This window comes from Microtus ochrogaster, linkage group LG4 (genome assembly GCF_000317375.1).
Source record: "Microtus ochrogaster isolate Prairie Vole_2 linkage group LG4, MicOch1.0, whole genome shotgun sequence".
Lineage (NCBI taxonomy): Eukaryota > Metazoa > Chordata > Mammalia > Rodentia > Cricetidae > Microtus > Microtus ochrogaster.
Window position 1 is genome coordinate 41,356,076 of NC_022030.1, and position 17,900 is coordinate 41,373,975.

Genomic DNA, 17,900 nt, shown 5'->3' on the forward strand with positions numbered 1-17,900 from the left:
GCTTACTTAGTCTTCCCTTTCTCCTCTCCAGTTATGTGCCGCTGTGGGACAGCAGCTGTATGGAGTTTCCCTTTGTCCTTTCAAAGTCACATGGACAATTTGGGATGGATCAAACACTTATTAAACCCATACTAAATGAAAGAATGAGTTCATTGTTCTCTTGTTTAACATAGCAATCCAGGGCACCTTAGAGTAGATAGCCAAGTGAGAAAGACAGAATGAACCTGAGTTTGCCCTCTGTTCATGAATGATAACAGAGGCTTTCAGATAAGTTAACTGTCTGAGAGAGGCTTTGCATCAGAGTAATCAGCTCAATGGTACAAAGTCTCCGAGGCATAATCCAGACTTCCATACAGTAAGCTTTGCTCATTGCACCTGCCCAAACTCAGCCTTAACTCCCTGATAGCCAGTCTTTCTAGCAATCTCCTTATCCATGACACAGAGCAACAGTGGGCACTTCAGAAGCTAACTACTGGTTCCTCAGCCACAGAAGGAAAGGGAAATCCCCAGTAAAATTTTTAATTGAATTTCTTTCCCTTCCAGTAGATAAAGGCTGGGAATTGAATTTGGGAAATAAATGTGATGGTTTTTTTACTTTGCAAAATATAATGTGTTAGAATAACTAGATTTCAAGCAATGCAAAATTGTACTTAAAATAACTAGGAAGAAACAATGAAGGTTTTGCCCAGGAGGCACAACCAAGGAACAGGACCTTTGGGACAAGTGGGGACAAATGAGACCCTGATGCCCTAGGCAACAGGGGTCAACAGCCTTCATCGAAGAGCCATCTTTGAGTTGAACACAGTCCAATTATATTCAGTCTTTCTAAGCATCAGATTGGCTGAGTGTGGTCATGTGTCTACAAATTGGCAAAGAGAAAGAGAGATTGGAATATGGTCAGAGACCTCCCACCAAGACACCGGTCAAACTGGGTAACAAATTTCCCACGGACATATCAGGATAGCAATTATAAAGCAAAGAAGCATAAACAGATTTGGAGATAGCATATCCATAATTCCTTACTTTTCATCATAACATTTACAACACAAGGTCCAAGGAGGCATAAAATTTTGTGTTGTTTATTGTGCCTTTGTCCTTAGACTATTACATAGCTTATACTAATCATCCACCAGATGTTAGGAGGGGGATTAGTTCAGTGGTAGAACAGTTGCCTAGTCTGTAGGAGGCACTAGGCTCCATCTTTAGCACCATAATGATAAGTAAATAAATACTGCTTAATTTATTACTATGTCTCTAAATTCACTGTAGTTAAGGTAGACATGTGCAAAAATATGTAGTCAGTAAATTTTATGTAGATTCAAAAGTTTACAAAAGAATCGAAGTCTAAAGCAGACTCTGGTTGAACACCTTAACTGAACAGAACACTGAAGGAAAGTTCTAGACATGTGCAAATGTTAAAAAGCCATGAAGAAGATGTGCAGATGTCAAACAGCCAGGCAGAAGGAGGCACAGGCAAGGCTGAGGGGGGAAGTGACCGTGGTAAAAGGTCTACCTTCTGGCAGCTGTTGTAAGCGTTTTTGCACATGCTGTCTCATCAAAATAGTGTGCCAAAATGCCAAGAAATATGTAAAAGCAATGATTCTCAGAGAATATGGACTTCATTTGCTTCATAATCATATATACAGCAGGCCCTTGCCCTGAGGTACCCTCCACTAAATACACATTTGGTTTGTACAATGAGGCCATTAGCTCTGGCAAACAGCAGTGTCAACACTGCTAATCAGAAACAACAATCTCTCATCCCCATCTCAGACCCACCTTCAAACACACCCACAGCAAGGAATAGTGACAAACACATTTTACGTGCCTAGCCGAACATTCTCTTTCACCTGTGTAGACAGTCAGCCTTGCAGCTTGCAGCCAGCTAACCCCTCTCTCCTGGTTTCTGACGGAGATGGAATCCGACTCACCCTGTACTAAAACACTTAATGTAGAAAATGAAATGTTTTTAGACTTCTCTTCATGTATATTTAGATCTAAAAAGTACTCATACCAATTTTACAGTTAGCAAACGAGAAGCTCAAAGAAGTGGGAAAATCTCTCAGTGCCTCACAAAGTGTTAGTCCTGGGCCCGGTGTTTACCCTGGGCCTCCCATTTCCTGCCTCAGTTCTTTTCTCATTCCCCGGTGTTTGCTCATATCCACGCCAGCTTCGCATTTCTACAACAGTCCAGAGACTAAAAATCATGTGCTCTAAGTAGTTTTAACTCAGGATGCTCTTTTTTTCTGTTTGAGAACTCACAACCCAACCAGATGGAATGTTCTTTCTAGTTATACAGTATGATAATAAGGTCTATGTATCCAGGAAGCATCATCTAATGTCTTCCTCTGATCTCTTGAGGGTGTTCTTTGTTTCATTTGGTTTTTAAATTAATACAATTTCAACCACCCAGACATGAATGTGCCTTGGTCACTGAGCCAACAGCACCCTCTGGTTGACAAAAAACAAAAGCAAAGACAGAATAAGTGGTTATGATTTCATAGATTCACTCCTCATTTGGATTCAGAGTCCCTGAAATGGAAATATAATTTTTACTAATTCTTTATCTACTCTATCAGTCAGGGTCAAAAAATAAAATCCACTCTGAGAGTTCTTTTAAATATTAGCATCCTTAGTCATATCAAACATGGTCTACATGATTGATTCTATTAACTAATATGAGTGTACTTCTTATAAATAATTATGTTGAAATAAAGTTCTAGAAAGCATCAAAAATATTAACTAAAATATGAAAAAAATAAATTAAGCACTATCAAAATTTTAAAACGTTCATTCCAAAGACTGTTAAAAAGATGAAAAATAAGACACAGACTTATAAGTGAATACTTGCAAATTATATTATTGATAAAAGAGTTGTATCCAGACCACATCAAGAGCTGTTAAAAGCAGATAGCAAGACAAATAGCCAATTTAAAATAATCAAAAAATAAGGGCTTAGTAGACTTCTCAGCAGGAAAATGCTTGCTGTGTAAACATGAGGGTCTAGTCTCAGATACCCAGCACCCTCATAAAAGCCACTGCAGCAGCACTGGGACAGCAGGTGGGGGTGGGGACCAGCCAGTTCAACTGAGACAGCCTGTAGATTGAGGAAAGACGCCTGACATCAACCTCTGACCTCCAGACACAACAACAGGTACCAATATCACACACACACACACACACACATACACACACACACACACACACACACAAACAGAATAAGATACTTAAAGTCTCCAAAAATAGACAATATGCTTGTATTGCTATCTCACAAAGGAAGATATGCTGAAGATTAACACTTACAAAAAGACCAAAATCTGACATCAGTAATCAGAATTGCACCTTAAAGCCATAACAGGAAGCCATCTAATGCCCATCAGAGACATTATAATCATGAAGATGGGGATGAGGATTCAGTATTTTAAGAGTGGTTACAACACTCCCAGAGTGCCCAGTGTCAGTTCCCTGTACATCATGAAGCTCACAGCCGTTAGAACTCCAACTCTGAGGAAGTGGTGCTAGAGTTGTACACACACACACACATAATTAAAAATGATCAACATTTTTTAAAAAGAACGACTATGATCAAGATGTGACAATAAGAAGCACTGATAAAAATGAAGAAACATTGGAAACATTGTACATTGCTAGTGAGATTGTAACATAGTGTAGCTTTTTAAAATCTGTTGGCTGGTTTCTTAAAGATATAAGCATAAATTTCTCATACAGTCCAACAATTCTACCCCTCACTATTTACTTAAAAAATAAAATTCTCAAACTATACTTTCACAAAGATCTGTATGTGTATATCATAGAAGCATTAATAGGTCTAAGATAGAAGTAAGCCAAATTTTATAATAAAAACATATATAAACAAAATATAGGATATTAATACAGAAGGATATGACTCAGTAATCATAAAAAAGAAAAATGGAGCCGGGCGGTGGTGGCACACGCCTTTAATCCCAGCACTCGGGAGGCAGAGGCAGGCGGATCCCTGTGAGTTCGAGGCCAGCCTGGTCTACAAGAGCTAGTTTCAGGACAGGAACCAAAAGCTACGGAGAAACCCTGTCTCAAAAATCCAAAAAAGAAAAATGGATAAATATTACAATAAAACCCATCCTGATTTAACAAAACCAGATAAAAAAAAAAAAAGGCTACACACTACCTGATTCCAGTTTGACAGAAATGTTTAGAAAGCAGGCTAAAGAGATGGTCCCTGTTAAGAGCACTGGCTACTCTTCCAGAGGACTTGGGTTTTATTTCTACCACCCAACAGGCACGCAGGTAGTGCACGATATACATGCAAAGAAAACATTCATATTAACATTCGTATACTTTTTTCTTAGTTTAGAAAGGCAGTTCCATGTAGATCATAAATTTGTGGCTATCCAGGCTGCAAGTGAGAACAGAGATTGGTTGGAAATGGGCATGTTATCTTTGGGGTTGATGGCGATACTTCATATTCAGATAGTGGTGATGGTTGTGCAAATATGAGAATTTACTGAAAACCACTGAACTGTGCATTTAAAAGGGTAGATGCTACAGTGTGCAAAATACATCCTCAAGCTCATTGAACATGGGGTAACATTTCTCTTTCACTAAGAGTAGGAGGGATTGTGCTTACCTTTTTCCCATGTGAAGCATCACCTAAGAAATTGTTTAAGAGAAACAGAGTCTTTCAAGATTTGGGAAAATAGCAGCTAAGGCTGGCATCACAGACCAGATACAGTAAGGCAATCCTGGGCTCATCTCACCTTAATGTCTTAACTTTCAACATTTGGCTCGGAGAACTGAGACTAAGATACAAACCAATGGGCTCAGCAAGTCTCAGATGATAAAGTTAGGAGCCCAGAGAACAAAGGCAATGCTATGTCCAGAATGTCATAGCAGAGTGGGTCACTCTAAGAGAAGTTGAGAGATCTAAACAGGAGTTTCCTCAAGCGGCGAGAATGTGCATGTAAGGTCTTTACACAAGGTCAGATGATGTGGGATGTCTTTTGTATATGTAGTGGTTTTATTGGTCAATAAATAAAGTTATTTTGCCTATGGCAGGGCAGAATATAGCCAGGCTGGAAGAGATATAGAGAGACAGTAGGCATAGGCAAGGAGACGCCATGTAGCTGTGAAAGAAGACGACTTCAGAAACTTACAGTAGGCCACAGCCTCATGGTGATACACAAATTAATAGAAATGGGTTAATTTAAGACACAAGAGTTAGTTAATAAGAAGCATGAGCTAATAGGCCAAGCAGTGTTGTAATTAATATAGTTTCTGTGTGCTTATTTGGGTCTGGGCAGCCAGGAATAAACAAGAAGTTTCCAGTTACAGAATGGCACCCACCATCTGGGACATGGATCCATATAATACCTAAAAAAGCTGAAGGAAAACAAAAAGAGGGCTTCTAGACCCACTAAAACAGGAGCCAAGCACAGCTTCTTGGTAGCTGTAATTTTTCAGATAGGCTGTTTTCTGGCAGCAAGCAGAGGCATGGCTTCTTTAAGAGCTGGCTTCCTGGTTTGTACTGGAAGAACAAAACGATTTGGCCTCTTTCGGGAGGTTCTGCTATGGAGCACATAAAGGGGTCTGTAAGCAGCATGTTACAAATTGCTTAATGGCAACATATACCTACTGCATCACTGGAGCTAGTTCCCATGATCATGTTTCACAGAAGTGGTGAACATACCTCCGTCATGTTGGACGTTTTACCTTTTAATAAACACAGGTCTATTTCTTAGTTCTGAGCTAGTGTGGGATTCCTTTTTTTAAGCATCCAATCATTCCGCCTTCATATGCAATTTTACTATGTTAAAATTAAAACCTTTCTTTTTAATTAGACAGAAAAGAGGAGATGATGTGGGAAGATGGTCTTTTGTATATGTGTTACTTTTATTGGTTAATGAATAAAGCTGCTTTGTCCTATGACAGGGCAGAATATAGACAGGCTAGAAGAGATATAGAAAGACAGTAGGCATAGTCAAGGAGACACCATGTAGCTGCCGAAGGAGAAGGACATGCCAGAACCTTACCAGTAGGCCACAGCCTCGTGGTGATGATACACCATTTAATAGAAATGGGTTAATTTAAGATGCAAAAGTTAGTTAATAAGAAGCCTGAGCTGATAGGCCAAGCAGTATTGTAATTAATATAGTTTCTGTGTGCTTATTTGGGTCTGGGTGTCCAGAAAACAAAAGTGCAGTCTCTGTTTACAGTCAGAATAACTTGAACAACCAAACAAAGCAAGTCATTGTCCACAAGGCATTGGGCACAGTCACTAGAATCTTATTTCAACCATGAGAAATAATTAATCTTAGCTTAAACATAGTTATGGTTTGACCTAAAAAAAATTACAGAGCAAAACCAAAAGTATTAAGCTTTTATCAAATAAGTTAAGATGTCATTGGACTAAACTCAAGCATATTTCGTGTGACTATGCAAATCTTTGGCACTAAAAAGACCTTGATGTCAAGCATCCAGTCAAAATTCACCAGATATGATGGTTGATTTTCATTGTCCACTGGATTTGGAATCACCTAAGAGACACTCCTTAGGTGTATCTGTAAGGGTGTTTCTAGAGATGTTCAGTGGAGGAGAGAAAGCATGCCCTAAGTGTGAAGGACACAACCCCACATCCTGATGTGTGAATTAGCCTGACAAACAAAACAGTGAATATGAACACCAGCATTCATCTTATCTCTTGCTTCTTGATTAAAGAAGGAATATGGCCAGTCTCCTCACACACTTGTGCCCATGTCTTTCTGCCATTGTGGGATGTATCACTTCTTAAACCATGAGACAAAATTAATTCTTTCTTTAAGATGCTTCTATCAATTTTTTCACAATGGTTTTTTTTTTGTTTGCTATGTTTTAGATTGTTTTTATTACTTTTCTCCCTTCCAAACCCTCCTTGCTCTCCTTTTAACTCATGACCTCTTTTTCACTAATTTTATTGCATGCATGCACGTAATGATTTTTTTATTTTTATGTATGTATATATTCCTAGATATAACCTGCTGAGTCTATATAATGTTACTTGCATGTATGTTTCAGGGCCGAACATTTGACAACGGAAACAAATTGGTATGCTCTTCCCTGGAGAGAACCATCACTCCTGCTCCCAACTTTACTCAGCTGCTTATAGTTCTTTGTATAGGGTTGTGGCATTGAGGGCATTTCTCCATCCTGTTTGGCATGTTCAGTGGTATCATCTTTGTTCGACTCATATTTTGACAGTCATGGTGATGAGGCTTTATATGTATACCTTTTGATGTTACTAAGAGAAACATTCTAATAGCAAACTCCCTGGTCCTCTGGCTCCTACAATCCTTCCTCCCCCTTCTCTCACAATATTTTCGGAGCCTGAGATGAAGGAATATTTTGTAGATGTATCTATTGGGAATGGGTGCCACTCTACAGCCCTGCATTTTGAATGGCTGTAATTTTCTGTAGTGGTCTCTCTGTCTCTTTCAGAAAGAAGTTTCCTTGGGGAAGAGGTGAAGACTACACTTATCTGTGGGTATAAAGATAAATGTTTATAAACTGTTGTGAGGGATTATGCTGGGTTAGTATTGAGTGGTTGTAGATTCTTCTCCAATAAACACGACTTCATTAGTGCTGATTAGTTAGCTAGGTTTCTATCACAGGCATGGTATCCTTTTTGTTGAATGGGTCGTAAGTTCAATTATAGAGCAGCTGGTTACTGCCAAGATACATGTGCTACTACTGTTCCCATAGGATTATCATGCCGTGTCATTGTTTGGTTTTTTTTGTTGTTGTTGTTGTTTTTGTTTTTTGTTTTTTGTTTTTTTTTTTTTGGCTTTTTCGAGACAGGGTTTCTCTGTGGCTTTGGAGACTCTCCTGGAACTAGCTCTGTAGACCAGGCTGGTCTGCCGTGTCATTGTTAATGTGGTTCACAGGTGTCACAGGTTGGTAGGACTGTGTTTGCTTCTTTCCTTGCATGTCACTTTCTGGTACCATGAAAGACAGTCTCAGGGAGGAGGCATTCAAGTCAGTTCTCTCTGAGTGGGCTCAGGGCCCTATTTCTGACATGCATGGAGTCTTCAGCAATAGGGACTACGTTCTGTTTCTTAGGGGTAAGTAATGACAACAGCCATAGGCTGTATGCTCTGGACATCTCCAGGACAGCCCTGGCCAATAACACAAAAGAGGATCTCTCACATCTGGTACTGGGGCTTTTGTTAGAAGGCCTATGACTCTTGGAAGAAGAACCATCATCCCAGATGAGAAAATTTTATTAAAATTATATATGTATATTTATACACTGAATTGTAGGCATTACGTGGTTTGCTTGTTTTAAATAAGTGGATAATAGTCAGATTCCTTGGGCTTTTTCAACTATCCATACTACTTTACCTACCTACCTCCTTCTGTGTTTACCTTCCTCCCTTTTCCCTAAGGAGCCCCTCTTGCAACGCTCTCCCTATCAGGCCAATTACATCCTGCTATTCCCCTTTACACTCCTCCCACTTTCTGTTGTATTAATCTCCTACCCCACCTAAGTTACTCCCACTTCCCTCATCAGATCACTTTACCCTCTTCCCACATTTTCCATATTTATCTCTCTCCCTGCCCTAAGGAGCCCCCCCTTTCCCATTTTCTTGATCATATTTCTTGTACCCTGATATTCCCCTCTCTATTGCTCCCAACACCCACCCCTTGCATCCTGGCAATGGAATCATTGTACGTCCCTGATTTCCACAGTTACTCATGCCTGTAGATTTGGAGTTAGAAACTTCCAGTAAGAGAGACAATGCTAAGTTTGTCTTTCTGGGTCTATCATCTCCCTCAATATGATTGTTACTTGTTCCATTTATTTACATATAAATTTCTTTATTTGGGTTTTTCTCTTCCACTTAATAGTGTTCCACAGTGTCTGTGTACCACATTTTTATTATCCATTCATCAGTTGTAGGACATTCAGGTTTTTTCCATTTCCAAGCTATACTCAACAGTCTTTAAAGATAACTAATATATCAGGCATGCTGAGAAGCAGAAAAGCTAATCAATCAAAGCTGACATGGATAATAGAATTACCAGACAAGAAAATTAAAGATGTTGTAACCATTTTAAGTTCAAGAAATTAAGTAGGAACATAATGTTATATTTAAAAAGGCACTGAATTTTTGAAGATGAAAATTACAATACCTGATGTTCAAGATGCACAGCAAATTGGTTATCACAGAATAAAATACCAATGAACTTGAGGTTGGAGGTTTAACTCAGTGGTAGAACACCTGCCTATCACTGCAGGCCCTCAGTTCCATTACAGAACCACAAAAATATTAAAATCAATTATTTCAACTCATTTTAGGAAGCAATGGGAATTGTTAAAAATGAAACTTAAACATAAGAAGGCTTTTTAAAAAAACTATTAAAATGATGAATCATTAAAAAGTTGAAATGGTCTGATATACAAGTATTTAGAATCCCCAAAGAGAAAGGAGCATGGAAAACAGAAAAACCATGATTAAATGTTTTTTACATGTTCTAAATGTAATAAACACTGTAAAGCAAGTAAAATAAGTTTAATAATGCACAAGCAAGACCCAAGAAAACCCCACCAAGACACATTAATTGCTCACACTGAGTGATGAAAAGAAAAACCATCAAAGCAAAAGAAAAGCATCAGGGAGAAAAAAGCAAACACAAGGCTGCTCGAGGCCGGGGATTTCTCCTGAAACACAGTGTGAACACAGCAACACAGTTAACCTGCTGAAGGAACAAATCTGCAGCCTGTCATCCACAAGGACGAATCCCAAAGAGCGATCACGGAAAGAGATACCAGTAATCATTTCAACAAGCTGCTACTCACAGTCTGTAAGAATGGCTGAGATTCAAGCCTGATATCCCAGACACAGTTGAGATTTTGTAAGCACTGGAAGCCATATTTTGCTATTGGTCATGTAGTCACTTTGGTAGGTATTTTGGGATTGAATAAGAATTATAGTGTTCACTTAACCATACACACTATTCATTCTATTTCTTGAGTTTTACTCAAAAGAAATAAGTCCATAAAGAGACATGAAAAATAAAGATATAAGAAGTCACATTTTAACCACCAGAACTTGGAAACATGTCTAAAAGACCTTGATAATCACATCAGGTAATAATGAAAAGAAATTGTAGTATATCCATACATTAGAAAACACAACCCCGACAAGGAAAAGATGTGAACTATTGACTGCTACACAGCAGTGTGAATGAACCTGAAAATAATTACACAAAAGTAATTCATAGTGTATAACTCAATTTTATAAAATGCTGCAGTCTCAACTAATCCATAGTAACTGGTATGATCAGTTTTATATTGCTATAATGAAATATTTAAGGAAAGATAATTTTATAAAGAAAAAAATTATTTAATGCGTGCAGTATTTTATTACAGAAAACAAAGAGGGGAGTATATACTGAGAGTAGCTAGCACTTATCAAAAGGGTTTAAGACAAATGGTTCTAGAGTAGCATCTCTCCCACTTGAGACAGAAAGCAAACAGCACGATCTCAGTGATCATGTAACTCCAGCCTAATTTACAAAGCAGAAAATCCCTCTCGGTCTCCCGTACAATACCAGTCATTAGTGACAAATCATTTTCAAGACACACAGATCACCATCTATCAAAGAGTCAGAGTGACACCCGTGAGAAACTACCATAGCGGGACTTTAAAAGTCTATTGGCTCTAACAACTCTATATGTGGGGAAATGAATAGACACCAGTCACAGGCTATGTTTTATCCTGGCGCTGATATTTAATTGTGTTATGAGGTTTGACAAAGTACCTTATTAAAATAAAGCTCACCTTTTGGGTGAGTAGCTGTTGAGTAATTCAAAATTCAGCATAACCACAGTGAAAGTCAGCAAATAAATTATTGAAGAACTTCCTCAAAAGCCTTATGTTCCTATTAGTCAGATACAAGAACTAAAAGAAAATAGGAAGGAACATCAATGAGGAATAAAAAGGCTAAAGTGTGTAAATGAAATAGCTGCTATCATTTTTCTTTGCCATTAAATGGTTTCTATGGAAGCTCCTGATTTATGGCCCTTTCAAGGCAGTCACCGCTGAACAAAGCCACATTGATTTCCCAAGATCCAAGGTGGGGCAGGTCAAGGCGACTAACAATCTCAGTTCACACTTCTATTGGTTGATATCTATGAATTAAGCCTGACCCAGACCAAATTTATGAATGGGGCCGATCTCAGCCTACTTGCCTTATTGCCAACAAATGGAAACTTTTATCATACCGTAAGTCAGGCACAGGAGGGTACCCTGGACTTATGACCCACGCCTGTGCAAGGGCTGTGGGTTGGAAGCCTTAAGACTCCCTTTGAAGATTATGCACCAATAAAGTATATTAATCTTGATACAGCTGAACCTTCAACTGCTGGGAACAGAGCTATTACAATGAGACTAAGAAAAGACTAAGAAAAGACCCACAGAGAAGCCCAGCAGGCTTCTTTTCGCTTTTCCCTGGGTGAGTGTGGGATTAAAGCTGGCATTTCAATAAGTAGGAAGAAAAGCCTAACCAAATTTTTAAAAAAATGGAAAAGAAAAAAATGAAACATGGTGGGCAATCAGAGAAGTTAGTCTTAAGTGTGTGGACCGTGTGGGCCACCATCAAGCTCTCTAGAGTAAGTGGCTATGGTGTGTTTGAAGGGACAAGTACCAGGTAGCACAGAGGATGGCTGTAATGTGTGTTACACCAGGAAACTGTATGTCTTCTTCAAGCTCAGTAAGAAGCTAGCACTGGAAGTAAGGCACCTCCTCCCCCCACCCTGCCCCGCTGCCATTTCAGACCTAAGTATGTTTGTTCCAAAGTGATTTCCACTTGCTTAGGGATGGCTTTCCCCACCCATCTCTGTTACATGGAGGGAAGAGAATGACAGAAGAGCCAACCCAAGAGTAAACATGGTGTGTTCTTGGGAACAGCTAGAAGGTAGCTCATCCCCAATGGATGTTATTACCGTTTCTTCCACAAGACAAAAGTGCCTGTGGTGGGGAAAGGAGCTAGCTGGCGGTTCAACCATGGGAAACGCGCCCATGGAGAGAAGGCTCAACCATGAACTCCAGCTGATGCCCAAACTTTCTCAGTTGGTTTCTGCTAGATGTTTATTAGCCCTGACAGCCTCAACAGGGATTCCCTAGTCAATTTCTGCTAGAAGTTTTGAGCACCCAGCTTGATGTTTTGCTATCTGCCCATCCATCTATCCATCCATCCATCCATCCATCCATCCATCCATCCATCCCTCCCTTGCTATTTATTTTTTGCATTGGTTTGCTGTGTACTTAGTAAATCTACTCATTCAAAACTCAAAGTGTGACTGTCAAAGACCATTCTCTAGACCATAGAGAGCAACAGTACATATGAAGACAGAGAGTTATGCACAGCAATTCATCTGGGGAGCTGCACTCAGCAGGTGAGGTGAGTTTACAAAGGACACTGGGTAAAACCCCAGGGCTCTGTAGAGAAAAGCATGGTTTAACTTTACTGGGAAACTCTCTGCTGCTGCTGAGAAGTCACATCAGCTATGCATCTTCCAAAGGTGTATATGACAAGAGGAGGATTTGTAGGAACGTGGTGGGAAAGGCGGCAGAAAACAAGGATTGATGGGAAGTCATAGGAGTTGAACTTAATGATGTTTGGAAGGACAAAAGATCATAGGATTGAAAAGCCTTAGGAAATAGAGATCGTGTGACTTGGGTAGCTGGCTCATTTTCTTTGAAATGTGGTCACCAGAAGAATAAAGAGGGGAAGATGAGGCATTCCACTCTGTTGACATTCAAGGTGAGGTGTCTATGGATGATCTGCTTAGTCAGAAAATAAGAGAATGATGCTTTGGGAATTCTTTTCATTGATGATACGATGCCTTGCACAAACAGAATCCTTTAAGTGAAGTATTACACTCATGTGACTATATCTGACCAAAATAGTTGACACCTGAAAAACGCAGCAGCTGCATACCACTCGTGAGTTAGCGTCCTTCAGTCCTTCCTCCTTAGGGAACTGCCCTCAGCCCACGCCAGCGTGGCTCCATGAACACCCCTTCAAAGTTACTCCTTTGTTCCTTTACCCCATTAGGTCAGAACACAGGGAGACGCCAGCTTATTTATAAGCTTTGATTTTTGATTTTTTTTTTACTGTAGGACTCTCTGATTCCTAGTGAGGGAACAAGTTTATCATAGTGTCCCATTTGCAAAACTGTATTTCCCTGGACATCATTCAGTTGGAGAAATATTGTTGTCTGCTTTCCTCATGCCCAATATGTCATAAATAATATTAAGACCCTCCTAGGCAGAGTGAATGGTTGATTCTTTCTCCTAGTCTTTGGTGGCTGAAGAGCTAGGCTATGGCACATAGGAAAAGCTCTCCCATGCCGTGGCTTAGCTTTGCCCATGCACTGTCCTTTCTACAGCCCCGATAGGTATGAGAAGTAAATCAGAAAAAGTAGACATCAGCCGTGCTTCTAAATTGCTGGCTTCCTAAGCATGTTTGTGATTGAACAGACATTGTACAATGCTAATCACAGTGAGAAAAGATGTTTCCTCTCTTGGTTGTGTCAGCAGCAAGCCCCAGGTGTACAGCACAGTGTACTTAGCTCCTTTAGAATGGTGCAGACCTGGGTTTGGAGCAATGCTCAGTCTTACACTAGAAGAAACACAACTGCATTAATAGCAAGTACAGTTTTCCCTAATGATTCATCAATCAGGAGACTCTTATTTTCCCTAATGATTTGTCAGGAGACTCGGTGCGCAGTTCTTAGAATCAGGGTTACCTCATTGAATTACCTAGACAGAGACCTTAGTTCAGTACTTATTAGCTGTGTGACCTTGAGCAATTTATTTACCCATGTTTAGACTCAGTTTTCCCGTCTGTAGATTGAAAATGACTTAGGATAAACTCGTGACGTTGATGCAAGGACGGAATGCCATGGTACACATCAAGTGTTCAAAACACAGCATGTAGTATGGACTTGGGATACACTGACAATTCAATAAACCTTAACCACTCATACCAAAAAGGCTTTTTGCTTATCCTTTGCTTGTTTTCCATGTGGTTTATGATCTGAGGTTGTTTGGCAGGCTGGTTGTTTTGTTTTGTACTAATGAAGATTGGAAATTGACGCAGCCACATGGAAAGATTGAAGGGTCAAACAAGGGATGTTCACGGGTGGACACACACCAGCTTTGATCAACTGTTCCAGGCAGTGACCCATCACTATATGTCACTAAGGGAGGAGGAAAGCATGGTGGGATAGCCTGACAGCAAGAGTGTGGCATCTCCCTGAACCACAAGCAACTGGGCTGGAACAAAGCCAGGGAAGGAAGGCAATCTCTTTAAAAAAAAAAAAAATCACAACACATCTTCCTGTTTTGACAGTTCAGGAGCAAAGGCAGCTTTGTAGAACAAAGCAGTATATGTCAAGATCTCCAAGAAAAAAGACCAGCGAGGCACAGCCTGTTACTGTGCAAACCCCCTACTTGTGTGTGCACGAAGGCCTTGGCCCTCAACAGAACTGTGCTATGCAGAGACGATTTTGGTTGTTTCCCCCTGATACGGCATAAAATTCTTTCTTCCCTCCTCGATTTGCCCTGTGCTCCCTCTGATGCTAAGAACACACACAGCATCACAGATCAACTCTCCTGATTGATAATGCTTCATTTTTAACCTGAAATGCCCCCCCTCCTAAGAACGTTGAGTTGGAGTCAAATATTCAAATTTTTGAAAATTATAGCAACCACGGAGGTAGCAAAATAAAATTAAACTAGCCAATTCATTATATCACCGATTATAAATGGTAGTTATGCCAGGAATGGAAGCAGGAGAGGGCACCAATAAAGAGTAAGAGAGAACGCACCTGCTAGAAGAGAGAAGAAAAATGGAAACTAATATTTATGCAGTGTTCACTCTCTCCCTTCAGACGCTAGAACGCTTATTTAATGAGTCTCTCTCTATCAACTTGTCAAGCAAAACAGCTGCACCTTCTGAGTTAAAGTGGCATGTCTCCACAAAGCTTCCAAAACCGAGCCTCAAGCTTACTGCACAAAGGGAAACCCAACCTCCTCCCTCCCAAGAATTGCTTGCGCCATCTAGTGGCATCATGAGACATAGCATCCAACTGGTCAAGGGAGTCTCTCTAGCTCTTTCTGTAGTTGTAAAGACTGTAACATTGGCAATCTCAATAGACATGCTAAAGTGGAAGAGGGAAATTTCACCAGTTCTCACCGATAAACGAAGAAATACAAGTAACTAATGAGTGCTTGGATATATCATATCATATACATATGCATATACATATATATTATGTGTACCAATGATAAAGAAAGAGACGATCAATTAGAGTGTGTTGGGGAAGATGAAGGAGGTTGAAGTCAGAGACCGTAGGAGGAGCTAGAGGAGAGACAGGGACAGGGGAGAGTGAAGTAATTCTATTGTGATTAAGATGTCATTTTTAGAAAACTTCCATTATCTACCTCATCACACAATGTCTGCCCAAAAGATCTTAGCTGGGTGTGGGACCAGTGATCACCTCTCTGTACAAAGGAATCAATTTGGGACTTTTTAAAAATAGATCAAAGCTGGATTTTGTAAAACAGCCCCTCTTGGGGTTGTCTAGTCTCGGGCTCAGGGGCCTGGTTGTTTTGTTTTTTTAATGGGGGAGAAAAAGTTCTTTGGATGATTTGTGGCAATCTGAGGTTTGAAAAACACAAAGGAAACTCAAGCCTTCCTTGTTTAAAAGTGTAGAAAGCCTGGCAAAGGACCTAAAACTATTTTACCCCTAAAATACAGGGCTTCTTTTCCTAAAAACCCAAATTCCTAAAACTGCTCAAACCAAATCAGCAACTGCCTGCTGAATTCTTGAAAAGATGTTTTTTTTCTGAAATGAAAATATTTAATGCTCCAAAGGTAAATAGAATATTTTCTATTTTTATTGAATCTCACAGGAGACATTCGTTAAACTTTTAAGCAATTCTATGCTGTTCGATGTTGCCAGCATTGAGAGGTTAATTAATTCTCCTTTACAACTCGCCTAACTCTTTTAAGGATTCGATACAAAAATAGATTTTAAAAAAAGGTAACACTTTTATAGGGTCTTAATTCAGAGTGAAAAATAAGTGACCAAATTGTAAGACGAAATTAGAAAGAATTACCAGAGAGGAAGGTGTCCCTTAATCGGAGCATACACGTATTTTGATGCACTTAAGAGAGATCTCCATTCCCTTTTGGTCAGTTCCTCAGGATGAGGACGGTTTTGTTTTAACAGAAAGTAAATAAGATAAATAAGCTACATGTGATATCAGATGGCGATCAGTGAAGCCGAGGGGAAGGATGGGGACTATTAAAGAGTGGCTACAAAAGACCAAGGAGATATGGACTGAGCCAGGGCTTCCTGGAACCAGGCATGCCAAGTTCACAGAATAGCAAGTCCCCAAGGGAAGAGTGTGCCTGGCAAGTTGGAAGAACAGAAAGAAAGAAAAAAGAAGAAGCCAGTTTGAGAGTAGCTGCAACTAAGGTTAAGTCTTATTTAGATTATATCATTTCTGTATTCAGGGTGCTCCAGTTCGCCCTGTCTTCTTGCAAGAAATCAGGCAAGCCATTGCAATCTTCTACAGCATCCAACAAAAGAGCTCTCCCTTTGTATGGTGTCAATTCATGAACACTGACATTCAGATGTGTCTTGCACAGGGCACCTTGAGCTGTGAGAAGAGAGTTTCATATAAAGGCCTGTGGGGAACAGAAACATGAGATACTGATAGCATGTGGCAGCTCTATCTATAGTAGGAAGGTCTCAGAGATGCTAGAAAAAGAGACAGAGAAAGAAGAACACACAGAGATATGAGTGGAGATTTATCTTAATATCTGGGTTAACAAAATCTGTAATGGGGAAGTGAACATTGCCTTCTACAGTCACAGGACCTAGCAGATGCCATAGACACTCCCAGTGCATTCACCGTGGTTTGAACTTTTCAGTGAGAATCCTGTGTGAGAAATAATTGAGAGTGTCTTGGTTTGGAGACAAGACACTTTGGTGACAACAGGATCTAAACAGTGGGAAAATAGTAAAAATTTGAGGAGTTCACCACAAATTTGTCTTTTTTTTATGGGAAAATAGGAGAAAAGAGGAAGACGAAGGAGGGAATACACTTAGGAAAGGAAACCCCATCGATTACAAACACATACACATGTATTCTTCCACACTCTCCTGCACACACACACACACACACACACACACACACACACACACACTCCCCAGGCAGGTAGTGAATCTGTACTCAATGGCAAAGCAAACGAGAAAGTAAGTCACCTGCTAAACACTTTTCACATATTGGTTTGTTTGTTTTTTTATGTCTGAGTTTGAATTGGCATGACAAAATTAAAGAAGACGCTGTTGACTAGATGAACTATGTGAGACAGAAACATGAAAAAGAGAAAATGTTCCTGGAGGTTAAAAAGATCTGACCCCAACTGGAAGAAGCAGACAAGAAGGCGGTCTCTATGTCTGTGTGCTGGATTTTTGGTAACTTTTCACCATTGCATGATTTGTGTGATTCTGGCTTTAATGGTTTCCTTTAGTCCTTTAGAGAGCACATAACAGAAAGAGGACAATGTTCCACATATACCACATCACTGAAAACAAAGTACCAGGCAAATAAGATACTGGCATCTCCCTGGAAAGATAACCTAAAATAAGAAGTTTCTCAGATCCCTAAAAGTTTTCAATCTGAGAACTCTGAACACCAAAGAAAGGGCATTAGCAGTAAAGTCAAGGTCAAAAATAAAGTGTCACATTCTGATCCCTGCTGACTTCAGTTTGGGTGTGTATAGTCAGTTCATACAGTCGTTTTCAGCTCTAACTGCTCAGCAGAATCACACCTGATGCTTTT